The sequence below is a fragment of the Amblyomma americanum genome, chromosome 4 (genome assembly GCF_052857255.1).
Source record: "Amblyomma americanum isolate KBUSLIRL-KWMA chromosome 4, ASM5285725v1, whole genome shotgun sequence".
Taxonomy (NCBI): Eukaryota; Metazoa; Arthropoda; class Arachnida; order Ixodida; family Ixodidae; genus Amblyomma; species Amblyomma americanum.
The window spans coordinates 208,106,907-208,119,533 of NC_135500.1; positions in this window are offsets into that span (position 1 = coordinate 208,106,907).

Below are 12,627 nucleotides of genomic sequence, written 5' to 3' on the forward strand. Positions count from 1 at the left end.
TATCAGTGTACAAAAAATTCATTTTAGCCACATGTAGTGTTCTAGTTTTTGTTTGTCACAGTTACCAGTCATCACGAAAACGTGACCTGTATACGCCAGCCGCGACACCTTCAATCGCGGTTTAGGGCGTAAACCTAACGAATGTTTGATTTCCGCAATAAAAATCTGCTGAGTTAGTCACTCTGGGGGATACTATCTAATCAAGGATATATATATATATATATATATATATATATATATATATATATATATATATATACCTAGCATGCTCTCGAACAGCTGACCGATTTGCAGGTAGAAATGAGTCGAAAAACGAAATTCAATATTATGGTGGTCATTCGAAATTTCTCAAGGAGCGAGTATGCACACTGCGGTACTGTTCAGATGAGGACATATTATTGTGTGTAAGCTAAATTGAAATATTTGTGTCTGTTCTAAGACACGGTAAGGTACACTCCAAGCGTGAGTTGAGTAAGCTTTAGTCATTGCCTACCATTTGGCGAAAATAGAGACAGCACACCATATCTGGCATATGTGCAAACTAACTTCTACAATTAAAGTGGGTAATCAGTGAACGCTGAGTTTTATTCATGCAAATAACAAGCAAAACATAACACTTCAAAACATAACGTTGCGTTATCGAGCTAGGCTTTGCTTTATTAGCAAAACAAAACAAACCAATTCCGAATTCTCTTTTATCCCCAAATTTGTGGTCAAAGAAGGAGAACAATTAGGGAGGGGACAGCTTTCTAGTTTGCCAAACGTGCACGGACGGGCGGCAATGTTCGGTAGGGCATGTTCACATTTATATTTAAAGCGCAGTACTAAAGGACTGATAAAATGTGGTTGTTTGTTGAACAATCTTTTCGATGGGCACTTGATGACAATGGTATGGCAGGGATGTTTCGGGAGAGAACGGAAATTTAGGACGTGTGTCCATGTAAGTGCGATTCTTCGATCCTCTACAGCGGGCTCAATAGCTCCAGTACAAAGGCTGGCTATGCCGGCGATGTTCTGTATGCTCCAGATGATAAGCGCAGTCCGAGATTATAAACAGGGTCTGATCTTTCAAGGTAGAATGCTCTTGCTGAGCCATATACTACGCACCCGTAGTCCAGCTTGGAGCGCACCGGAGAGCGATAAATTTGTAAAAAGGCATACTCTATCGGACCCCCATCGTTTTCGTGAGAGCACTTTTAAGACACTGAGGGCTTTAAAAGGTTTCTTTTTAAGGTTGTTAATGTGTGGTAGAAATGCCAGTTTCTTGTCAAAAGTGATGCTTAAAAATGTGTGTTCTTGCTTAAATGGTAGTGCGGTTTGGTATAAGTATAGACTGGGGTCGACCTGTCGGTCTCGTCGCCACAAGAACAGAACAGCATTGTTTATATGAAGAGAAAACTTTAACCCATTTCTCTCTGTCCAAGCAGCCAGTTTATTTAGTGCCATTTGTATTTGTCTCTCACAGGTTGATATGCTCGAGGAAGTGCATAATATCTGTAGGTCATCTACATAAAACGAATACATTACGGACTTGGGGATTGCTTTAGCTAAGGAATTTATTTTTGCTACGAAGAGTGTCGTGCTTAGAATACACCACTGGGGTACGCCATTCTCTTGGGTAAAAGTCATAGAGAGTTGCCCCTCGGCGGACTCGGAATGTGCGGTTAGCCAGGAAGTCGTTCAAGCAGTTCAGCATACTGCCGAGGATACCTATAGCTCGGAGGATGCCGAACTTCCAACTTGTGTCATAGGCCTTCTCCAGGTCGAAGAAGACCCCGATACAGTGCTGCTTGTGGAAGAACGCCTCCCGGATGGCGTTTTATAGGCGGACAAGGTGATCAGTGGTTCAACATGCTTTTTTAAATCCACACTGAAGCATGTCTAGAAGACATCTGGAGTCAAGTACAAAGGTAAGCCTAATGTTAACAACACTTTCGAGTGATTTTGCAATACAGCTGGCGAAGGCTATAGGCCTGTAACTGCTACGACTTGGTGGTGGTTTTCCGGGCTTCAGAAAAGGTACTATGACTGCTTTTTTTTTGCTCCTCGGGTATTTTACCAGTTATTCATATTTTATTAAAGAATTTCAATAGTGCCTCTACGGCAGTCTCAGAGAGATGGGCAAGCATAGTGTGATGTACATTGTCTAGGCCTGGTACTGTTTTCTTACCGGAAACTAATACTATATTCAATTCCTGAAGTGTTATACGCTGTTTGTATAGCCCTCATGCATGCTTGCTCCAGATGGAAGTTGTTGTTTTTCTGCTATGGATTTGTTCTTGTGGAATGAGTCTGTGCAGCTGGACTAACTTGAGACTTCAGCAAAATGCTCGCCTTATATATTGGCCTGTTCTTGCAATGATGTTTGTGTACCCGGTGTTGTCAACAACGATAATTTGAAGCGGGGTGTATGGTGACCAGTGAATTTACGAACTTTTTCCCACATTTTCTTTTATGGTGTTTTTTCGAATGTACCGGGTTCTAGCCTTAGCCTTTTTAAACGTAAGTAAATTCTCTGAAGTGAGATGATGCAGAGCGCCCCAGGCTTTATTTTGCTGTTTATTTTTGCCAATGTGCATTCTTGTGTCCACCATACTTTGTGTTTCTTCTTTACGAGTCCTGTTTTTTGTGATATAGCTAGTGTTGCGGCCGATAGCATGTAGTAAACTTTTCATTAATTTCATCTATTCTGATATCTTCTCAAAATTTTTTTCCAGAGTGGCACTTGTAAAAAGTGACTAGTCGGCGAGGTTAATTCTCCAGGGCCCTGGTCTTGTGGGGATGCTATAGGAGTAAAGGATGATAGCCTGATGACAGCAGGCAGGTGATCACTCCCCAGGAGACCATTTAAAACATCCCATTTAAAATCATTAAAAACAGGCGGTGATGTGAAAGCTAGATCGCGGAAGCTCATTTTTCCCGAGCTTGGGCAAAAATATGTGGCTTTTTCCGCTTAAAAGGCACACATTACTTGTGAAGACAAAATCTTCGATTATTTGACCCCTAAATTTACCGCGTTCGCTTCCCCAAAAGGAGGAGTGAGCATTAAAATCCCCAACTACCACATATGGCTCTATAACATCATCGATCAGGGCTTATAGTTCTTGGACAGTTAATGTGAAATCTGGAGGAATAAGCACAGAACAGATTGTTATTGTTTTGTAGCTGACGATTCTGACCGAAACCGCCTCATGTTTGATTTCTTGAGCAGGGACGCCGCTCTGAATGACAATTGCGACGCCTCCAGAGGGTCTATTTGCATGCTCGCAATCGCGTTGGAAAGTTTTACAACGTCTCAGGATATTCGCATGTTGTGGACCAAGGTTGGTTCCCTGAAGACATAAAGCTACAGGCAAAATTGACCCCGAAATATGTGTTATGGCACTGTCATTCCTCAGCAGTCCGCTGCAGTTCCAGTGAACTGCAGAAGTCATGTTTGTATTTTTTTTTTGGGGGGGGGGGGATTGGAATGGATGGGATTTATTTCTTTTCTGGGCACGTTATCAGGGCTCTGTCTTTTTTTCGCTCAAGAGCTGTTCCGCCGCTGCAAAGCGGGTGGACTGGGGATTACATTCATCACTTCATCAGGCGATGGCGGACCGCGGAGAAACCGCGGGTGTGTGAGTTCCAGGTCTCCCCTTTCGGGGAGAAGTCCTGCAGGTGACCCTTGGACCGGCGCTTCTTGCTTTGGAGCCTGTGGATGGCCCGGCCATAGGCTCTGTGAAAGTGGCCTGGGCAGGTGCCGGAGTGCTGTGTGGCGCACCACCACTGCGTCGAAGCCAGTCCTGCCGACGCCATCTCTACACCATAACCGAATATCACACACGGTTAATCCTAGCCGCCTATGAAAAGTGAAAAAAAAAACGAGAAAGGAGGAGGAGAGTTGTGAGGAAGAAGATAGGAAAGTGAAAGGTGGATGGGAGGACAGGAAAAGGCAACTGCTGATTTCTCCCGGTCGGGACAGGCCGGAGGTGCCGCCTACGGGAATCTGGGGGCCAAAGTGATGTGCTGCCTTCGCCGATGGGCCTAAAGGTCCAAACCCTCGGCATCGGCTCAACCACCAGGATCCCCGCTTCCCCGGACACGGCAATGCCACGCACGGCTAAACGCGGGAGCTCGGGTCCGTGGTGGCACACTGCTCACCATCATCCCCGTGCGGGGATGTCCCTGCGGGTGCTCGGGAACCCGTGGTGTCGCAACTCACCCTAATCTGCATGTAGCAGATGCCCCTGCGGGCTGAGAAGCACTTGTAGCTGAGCGTATTGGCGCGTACTGGGGAAAGACACATCAGCGCAGAATACGAACACGCGAGTGACGGGGCGAACAGCGCTCGTCCCGTTCTTTCACTACATTCGATTTTGTATTTTGCGCGCTGCTGTGTCTTTCTTGAGTATTAAGTTACTGCCTTTCAATTTCCACACCAGAGATTTCCACTCTGATGTGGAAATTGTCCACTCGCGAAGCTGGCACGAGCTTTCGTAATAAAAAATGAGACTTGAAGGGCCGGCGGGCCATAGCTCTGTGGGCCGCGTGCTTGAGACTCCTAACCTAAGGCCTCAAGGATAGTGACTGTGCCTGCATCAACATCCGGATAGATCCCGCCCCATTATAGTATAAAATGTTCATTTGTTTCCATAGATTTACCACCACACTGCGCATTTGTCATCTCGATTAAATTTCTTTTTGCAGCAAAAAGCTTTGCGTTGTAAGACACCCTGATCTACCTTCCAAGAATACGGCGCTGCCTCTTGAGTAGAAAGCAAATCGCCTGGTGCCCAAGAGGTACAGACTCGGGCAGTGTCGTGCCTGCTGATTGCCCGCAACCGATTTGTGGCCCATAGCAACTTCACCTGCTCATGCGGGCGGAGTATAATAATTGGTTTTTGGGGAAAGGAAACGGCGCAGTATCTGTCTCATATATCGTTGGACACCCGAACCGCGCCGTAAGGGAAGGGATAAAGGAGGGAGTGAAAAAAGAAAGGAAGAAGAGGTGCCGTAGTGGAGGGCTCCGGAATAATTTCGACCACCTGGGGATCTTTAACGTGCACTGACATCGCACAGCACACGGGCGCCTTAGCGTTTTTCCTCCATAAAAACGCAGCCGCCGCGGTCGGGTTCGAACCCGGGAACTCCGGATCAGTAGTCGAGCGCCCTAACCACTGAGCCACCGCGGCGGGTCACTGGCGGAGAGAGCGACGACGGATTTGGAGCGTGCTCGGGGAGATTTTGTCGATTTGAAAGCGCCACAGCGCAGCCCGGGAATTTGATAGAATGGCAGTGTATTCGGCACCAAGAGGGACAGCGAGTCGCTTTAATCATAATAATGGACGTAACGAAGTAATAGCCATTCTTCTTGGAAGCTTCCTTATAGAAGCCCATGTATATAACATCTCGTTTTTACAAAGAAAAATATTTCTTCCCCCTCGGATACTCTATATCACAGAGCGGCTGCAGAGTATCCGAGGGGGAAGAAGCTGCTGTCGCGCTAGCAGTAGCTGAAGGATACCGCAGAAATAAATCGCTCACAATAATCACTGACTCCAAAGAAACATGCAGGCACTACACTAATGGTAGGATCAGCAAGGGAGCGCTACGCATCATCCTCCAGGCGGGACTCCCGAACAAAGAAATTCAGCATAAAATTTTCTGGGTGCTGGGTCACACCGGGGTGACTGGGGATCAGAGGGCCGACGATCTAGCTCGCGAGCTTACCAACCGAGCAGATACATCAATTGACCCTGAGCCCACCACAACGGTGGAACCATCGTACGCGGAAATCCTAAATCACTACAGAGGACAGAGGATAGCGTATCCTCCACCACACCAGCTATTAACGCAATATGAGGCAGTCGGTTGGCGTAGACTGCAAACAGGAAGCTTTCATAACTTACACATACTTCACAAAATGGTTCCGAACCAGTACGCGGACACATGCAAGTGGTGTGGAGCCACCCCCACTTTATACCATATTACATGGGAGTGTAAAAACAGTCGGCTGTTGTGCTCGGCCATATGCGGACGTGCCAAGCTTTCCGCCAGTTTGCATATGTCTGCAGCGTCTTTATGTATTGCGTGGAACATCGGCAATACAGTTATTGTCGCACGGAGGTGTATGCTTTACTCTTTTGGACCTGTCCCATCGTTTAAAACGCACGGTCATGACTATGTAGGTTTTCTGGCAGTACGTACTACCAAAAAATACTGCGCAATAATATTTTGTACATGTTGCAATACCATCTCATATTTTCTAGCGCTTAGAGAACACAAGGGACAAGAACACAAATACACAGGACGTACGCTAGCCTTCAACTGAAGACTAGCGTACGTCCTGTGTATTTGTGTTCTTGTCCCTTGTGTTCACTAAGCGCTAGAAAACATGAGTTCAAACAATATCCAACTAGCCCAAGTTACTGCCTTACTAAATATGCAATACCATCACATTAAAATAAAGTTTTATAATCATACATCATCTTTGCGCTGCGGTTTGACTTTAGGGCCCTGGGTGGGAGGATGTTGGGAGGGGAAGGGGGAGGGGGGAGAGCTGCGGTGAAACTTGGCTGCTCCTAATTGAGAACCCTGCGCACTCGCTAGCAGGTGTTCGTGAAGTTGTCGCAAAAAAGCGCTACGGCGCTGCGTATAGTTTTAGCTGGCCGTGCCGTAGCGTCCCTCAGACGCACGTAGCGTCATCTAGTGACAAGACATCAAAGCACATCAACGCTCGGTTGAAGAAAATTTCATCCGTGATTACTGATAACTAGTGTGAGTGCATTGGGAGCCTTTTTTGATCCAAGAAGAAAAACTATGCAAACCGAAGAAAATGTAAGAACTGGCTAAAAGCCAGAAAACTGCTTCGCCGCGTGTCGTTGCTAAGAAAAAAAAACACTGCATATAGTTAGGCCTAGGAGCTTGAAAATCGCCAAATTACCTGAAAAACAAGGGCTAGTTATCGCTTATACCGATACGTGTTGGCAAGAGCAGGCGAAATAAAAGCGAACCGCTACCATTTGAGCGAGCTATTGCGTCGGAGAATCCAGCGGCGACATGTATTTATTCCGAAGCGGGCGACCAGGGCGCCGCCATCTTGTCAAAGCGTACGCAAGCCACGCAAGCGCCGCAACGCAAAGTTCGCTGGCTAGCGTACGCACGCAAGACGCAAGGCTTGCGGTTGCGTTCTGCGCATGCGCACTACCGTCCCCGCAAACACCTTGCGTACGCAAAGCCGTTGCGTACGCACAGCTAAAACTGTCTAATAGGTCTCACCTCCCTCCCCAAAATGTGCGTACTCCGCATGTAGGCCAACTCCCCCATTTTCAATGCCCCTTTCGCAGGACGGTATGTTGAGCCGTGTGCTTGCTCGGCATCTTGAAGATTCGCTCAAACTAGCGACAAGTGGTTAACCAAGTTAGAGGCACTGCCTCTCACGTCATCTCCTTCCAAGTAAGTAAACACCAATGGGGTCCAAGGTTCACGCCTTGGTTCCCCCTTGCCCTCGAAATGAGCCCAGAATCACAACACCGCACTCGCCCTCCCTGGTCATCACACGCAACGCGCACTTTGAGGCCCGAGGCATGTGTTCTTCGGCGATGCGTGCCGCACCCCACAGCCGCCTCCTCAGATGACTTCGCCCCTCGTCTCCTTCTCCGGCGCGTTGTGTACAATTTCATGGACGACTCTGGGGCCTCTTTGTTACCGCCCAGGTACAAGCTCTTTGAAAAGAATTACGAACGGCGAAGCGTGTGGGCGCCATGCTAGTCGCATTTCGTTTTATCGCCTCTGTACGCATACAGCTAGCTCAACTAAAAGACGATTAATTAACTATCAGTAACTAATCAACTTTTAAATTTTGGCTTTAGGTCACAAGACAATATTGCGAGATTGAAGGTCGTCAAATTCGAAGGCGAGCGCACTCTTTTTAAAATTTTCTGGATCTGCATTGTGGTTCGAAATACTGAGCGCAAAAAATACGCTTTTGTAAGCTTGCAGAGTTGCCTTTCCCGCATTGCATATTTACAAAACTGTGTCGCTGCGTCTTTTACTGCAGCCGAAATCACGTTGACTTCTTCTACATCATAAATTATAGAAACTGAGTCTGTATTTGCGGCATTAGAAATGTGAGCGACGCCATTTTGTAAGTTTGCAATGCGAGAAAGCCAACTTAACGAGCGTACAAAAGCGTTTTTTTTTTTTTGACGCTCGATATTTCGAACCACAATGTCGATTCAGAAAATTGATGAATTGGGCTCGCTTTCATTGTTGACGGCCTTCGATTGCGCAATATAATCGTAAGTCCTAAAACGAATAATTAAAAAGTTAACTAAATACTTTATAACCAATTCATCGTTACGACTTTAATGCACGCCTTGCTGTATACAATCCTACTGTACAGACCGCACTGACGTATCACTCACTGATTTCAAAAATAAAACCTGCAAACGTGAAAACAATCAGCCGGCATATGTTAACGCTTTGACAATTTGCTTTTGTTTCCATTGAAATGAAATATTTTTTGCCTAGATAGTATATTCAGGAATTCAGGACTTTACAATTTGTTCATTTTTTCCGGAGCAAAATGCTATAAACAGATTTTTTGCAGAGATGTGCAATATTTTATACAAAGCATCATAATTGATCAAAATATATAGTAACACCGAAATGCTGCGACCTATTAAGTAAGCGCCCCAAGTATTGTAGGAATAATTTATATTTCGAAGGTGCACATTTCGCTCGAAATTGCGGAAAAAAATGATGTTACAAATGGTGGCAAAAAATGTCTGCACAAAACAAAGATAGCGGGCGACGTGTTACCCCGCTAATTATTTAGCGAAATATTACTTACTTCGCTCCTTATAACATGGCATAGAAAACCGGTTTATTTGCGAGATGAAGGATACGAAATTTGCGTGAAACAGAAATTACTGCTAGGTGCCACCTACTCTCAGAAAAAGCGGCGAGTTCACTTTTTACATACCTATGTGCATAACGTTTCAAAGAGTTAAACTCAATCGTAATTTCGTGCAAGATAATTTTGTTCTTTCTCAGATCTCATTTAGGCATCCGATATCTATTTGATCAGTACTCAAACGGTGAAGGACGGAAGCTGCTTAAAACTAGTAGCCAACGTCACGAGCGCCCAGCAGTACTACGTTCTTCACACTGCTCTTAATTTAACAATCTTGTTCTAATGTACCAGTTACTTTCCTGCTAAGACTGCTACCTAAACAGTATTGAACGCGGCCGGTTCCTGGGATTCCTACCACTGCCCGCCCAGCCCAGCACAGTTGGGAAGGCTCCGCTATTCCGCACAAAGTTTCAATACTACGCACGACCATGCCATGGCCTCGTTAGATTTATAGTGTCTAGAGTGTGGTCCGGTTTTCGTAGCAGATGCAGGTGAAATTACTTGAAAACTTGGTTCGAAACCTAGTTGGTGCAGCCTAAATCGTCATACGGGCTTTGTTCAAGAAAGGTGTGTCGATGTGCGCGCTAATCTCACTTGTATATTAATCGAAAAATTGGAAGGTACACTTAAATACGCCTTAAGGGTATCACGCGATAGCGTAGTGGGTTAATTCCCATACATGCAGAAGGTCATTCTCTACTTTACATTCATGGATCCCTGGGAGTCTTCATACCCTTCCTGGCACAGTGGTGCAGCGATTAAGCGATGCGCCGCTTCCCTGCGATGGCAGGTGCTCCCAGTGGTGGGCCTTGTGCGACCCGGGTTGCCCTTCCCGAGGGACCAATCATTAATATAACTGCCACCTACCACGGTGGGCAGTTAGCTCACTATACGGTGGGCAGGTTGTGATGACGCCGCAGGGTCACGTGACCTAGGTGGCCCACCTGCCTCCTATAGGTATCTATATGGGCACCACCTGTCAGAGTCATGCTCGTGATTTTTCTCTCACAACGCGAACAAGCCGACGCCGGATTTTCTGCGCAAGAGGGCCTTTGACGCTTTCGCGACAAAAGCGCAGGACCCCTGAAGCGTCGCCCTGACCTGTTTTCTCTGCGCTGATAACCAGCAAGCGGTCGGCGCACATCTTTGATGAAACTCATCGTATCGAACATTATACGGGCCTTTTATCGCCCCAGACGCTGGAGTGGCGGCCTATACGCACTAACCGCCTCCGGGATGGCGTGCCAGAAACGTGCACGACAATCGGTGGCGTGTATCGCCGTCAAGTACTTTCGATCGGCCTTTCGTGAGAAATGTGAAAGTGCGAGTGGCCGCCAGACACTCGAAGACGCGAGGTCAGGATACACGTGTCAAGTTGACAACTTCGTGCCCACAAAGGCTAATAAAGCATCTGGGATCGATCCCTTGTCACAGGGCCTTGCTATAGAGAAATGAAGCGCGGAGCTGGACAGACGGACGGACGGGCTGCTGGGTATGTATTTTATAAGCTGTCCATCTTACGTTGACCATTTCACGTCCAATCGGTCCTCTGTCAGTGGTCACTGAGTGGTCACCCGCGGCTTTCAAGCGTTTGTGTTAAGCGACCCGGCCATTGGGTGGTCGGCGACCGGACTTCACCATTGGCTGAAACTGAATGCAATGCATCGCAGCGCTTGGTCGACAACAGGCGGCCGGACCTGACCACTACCTGCAATTGGCTGTGATATGCAGCCAATGGTGAGGTCCGGTTTACAACCAGCCAATGGCCGGGTCGCTTGCCACATACGTTTGAAAGCCGCGGGTATATCTCAGTGCCCACTGAAGACGACTGAATGGACACGAAATAGACAACGGAAAATGAACAGCTTATAGAATATACGGCCCTTGGTATCTTTTGAAACGAAGTGGTGGGTGCAGTGCGATAGCTACGCATTAGCAATACTAGTGGCACTTCGCGTTATGCCGGCGTCGTGTGTTTGAAGCCTCTTTGAGTGAAGCCTTCACCATCCAGAAGACTCCAAACCTCACCCCCGACCACCTGCACCCTCCAGAGGTTCAACCGACCACCGTGCCACCTACCACTACCCTCCACAAGGCATCCACCCGCGAGGAGCCCACGCAGCAGAACGAAAAAGTGACGGCGAAATCCAGACGCAGTGGTAACTTCAGTTGCCCTTCGGAAGCACCACCCTCCAGTCATTTCCCCACGCCACCACACCAGCAAGGAGGCGCGGACAAGGGGCAAAAACAAAATTTTGACGCAGACGAAGGGAGCGCGTACTTTCGTAAGCAGTGCAGAAGTTGTGCGTCGAAATGTATATTTGAAAAATTGATCAAAACCACGTACTTTCAAGAAAAAAAAAGATTTTGTATCACAGTATGTAGGCATACCGTACATTACACATTTTGAATTTACACACTGCATTACACATTTTGCATTTAGTATACAATAAACTTTACCGCGGCACAATGCGCAACAAAATAAAAGCAACCTATACCAGAAAGCAGTATATACTGTAAGTTAGCGCAAGATCAAGGCGCTTGTGAAATTGGAAAATATAACGATTTACCATAGTACAAAAAAAACAGAAAATCTGTCGAAGTTCTGCGAAAACATACGTCATGTGAGTGTTCCAAGGCATATCATTACTCATAGGTATGTTATTCGAGAGACAAACTCGATAGCACCAGAATTACTGTTGGTGCAATAACTCAAATGTAGGAAAAATAGCCTGGAAGCCTGTATTGTTTTGTGGAGTTCGTAATAATCGCTATCGTCAAACGTCTCAGCTTTGCCAAACCTCCTCCCCAACTCACCGGACGACATCTACATCTGCCATCTGGATCATGTGACAGTTTCCGGGGACTCCTACTGTCTGAAGAATTCTATCTGGGATTATAAGCGTAGTTTCGTGAACTTCGGCCTGACACATTACTAAATAAGGCCAGTTCAAGGAAAACAATGTTACATCAATAATACGAGGTATATTTCGTTGGCAACGCCGATGCTCCCGCAAAAGTCCCACTGGTAAACGCAAGCATCCTTTTCAGCCGTACCTTTCGGCGAAGGGGACATTATAGCAATCGTCATAAAGATATCGCTTGTCGGCTAACGATTATTTATATGGCTACTCATTCTATTGCGTGCTTGCAATGCGATGTTGAGGGCAGTAACCACCGAAGAAAAACCGAGCGTGTGCAGTTCGCATAATGAAGGGGGACCTGGGATATTGCGCGTGAAAGCAGGCGATCCTCTCGTCGTTTTACGCGCCGAGCTGCCGCACACATAGACATAGACATAAGGCAGTTTCTTGCATCGACGAAGCGTTAGTGAAACTCTCAGTAAGTTTGCGATTTTGTGTCAAGGTGATCCCGAGCTGATAAAGATGCATGTGCGCATCACCTGAAAGAAAGAAAAAATAGAAGAGGTTAAATAAAAGAGGACCCATGCAGCGTAGAAGTGCGCTTTTGACCCAATAATAATGCGAAACCATCGCAATCAATACTGGTGGTAGTTGCGGCAGTTTTCATGCAAAGTATTTTCGTAGCGAGAATTTGAAGTATATGCCCCAAACTTTCTAATCAAGCATTAAAATGTATGTACATTAGCTAATATCTAACGCATTCGGGAAAGTTATTCATGTAATGGACCTCCGCCTTAAAGCACAAATTATTGGAAACGAGATCTGTGCGTATACAGAAACTGTCATGCAATAAAGGTGCATTCT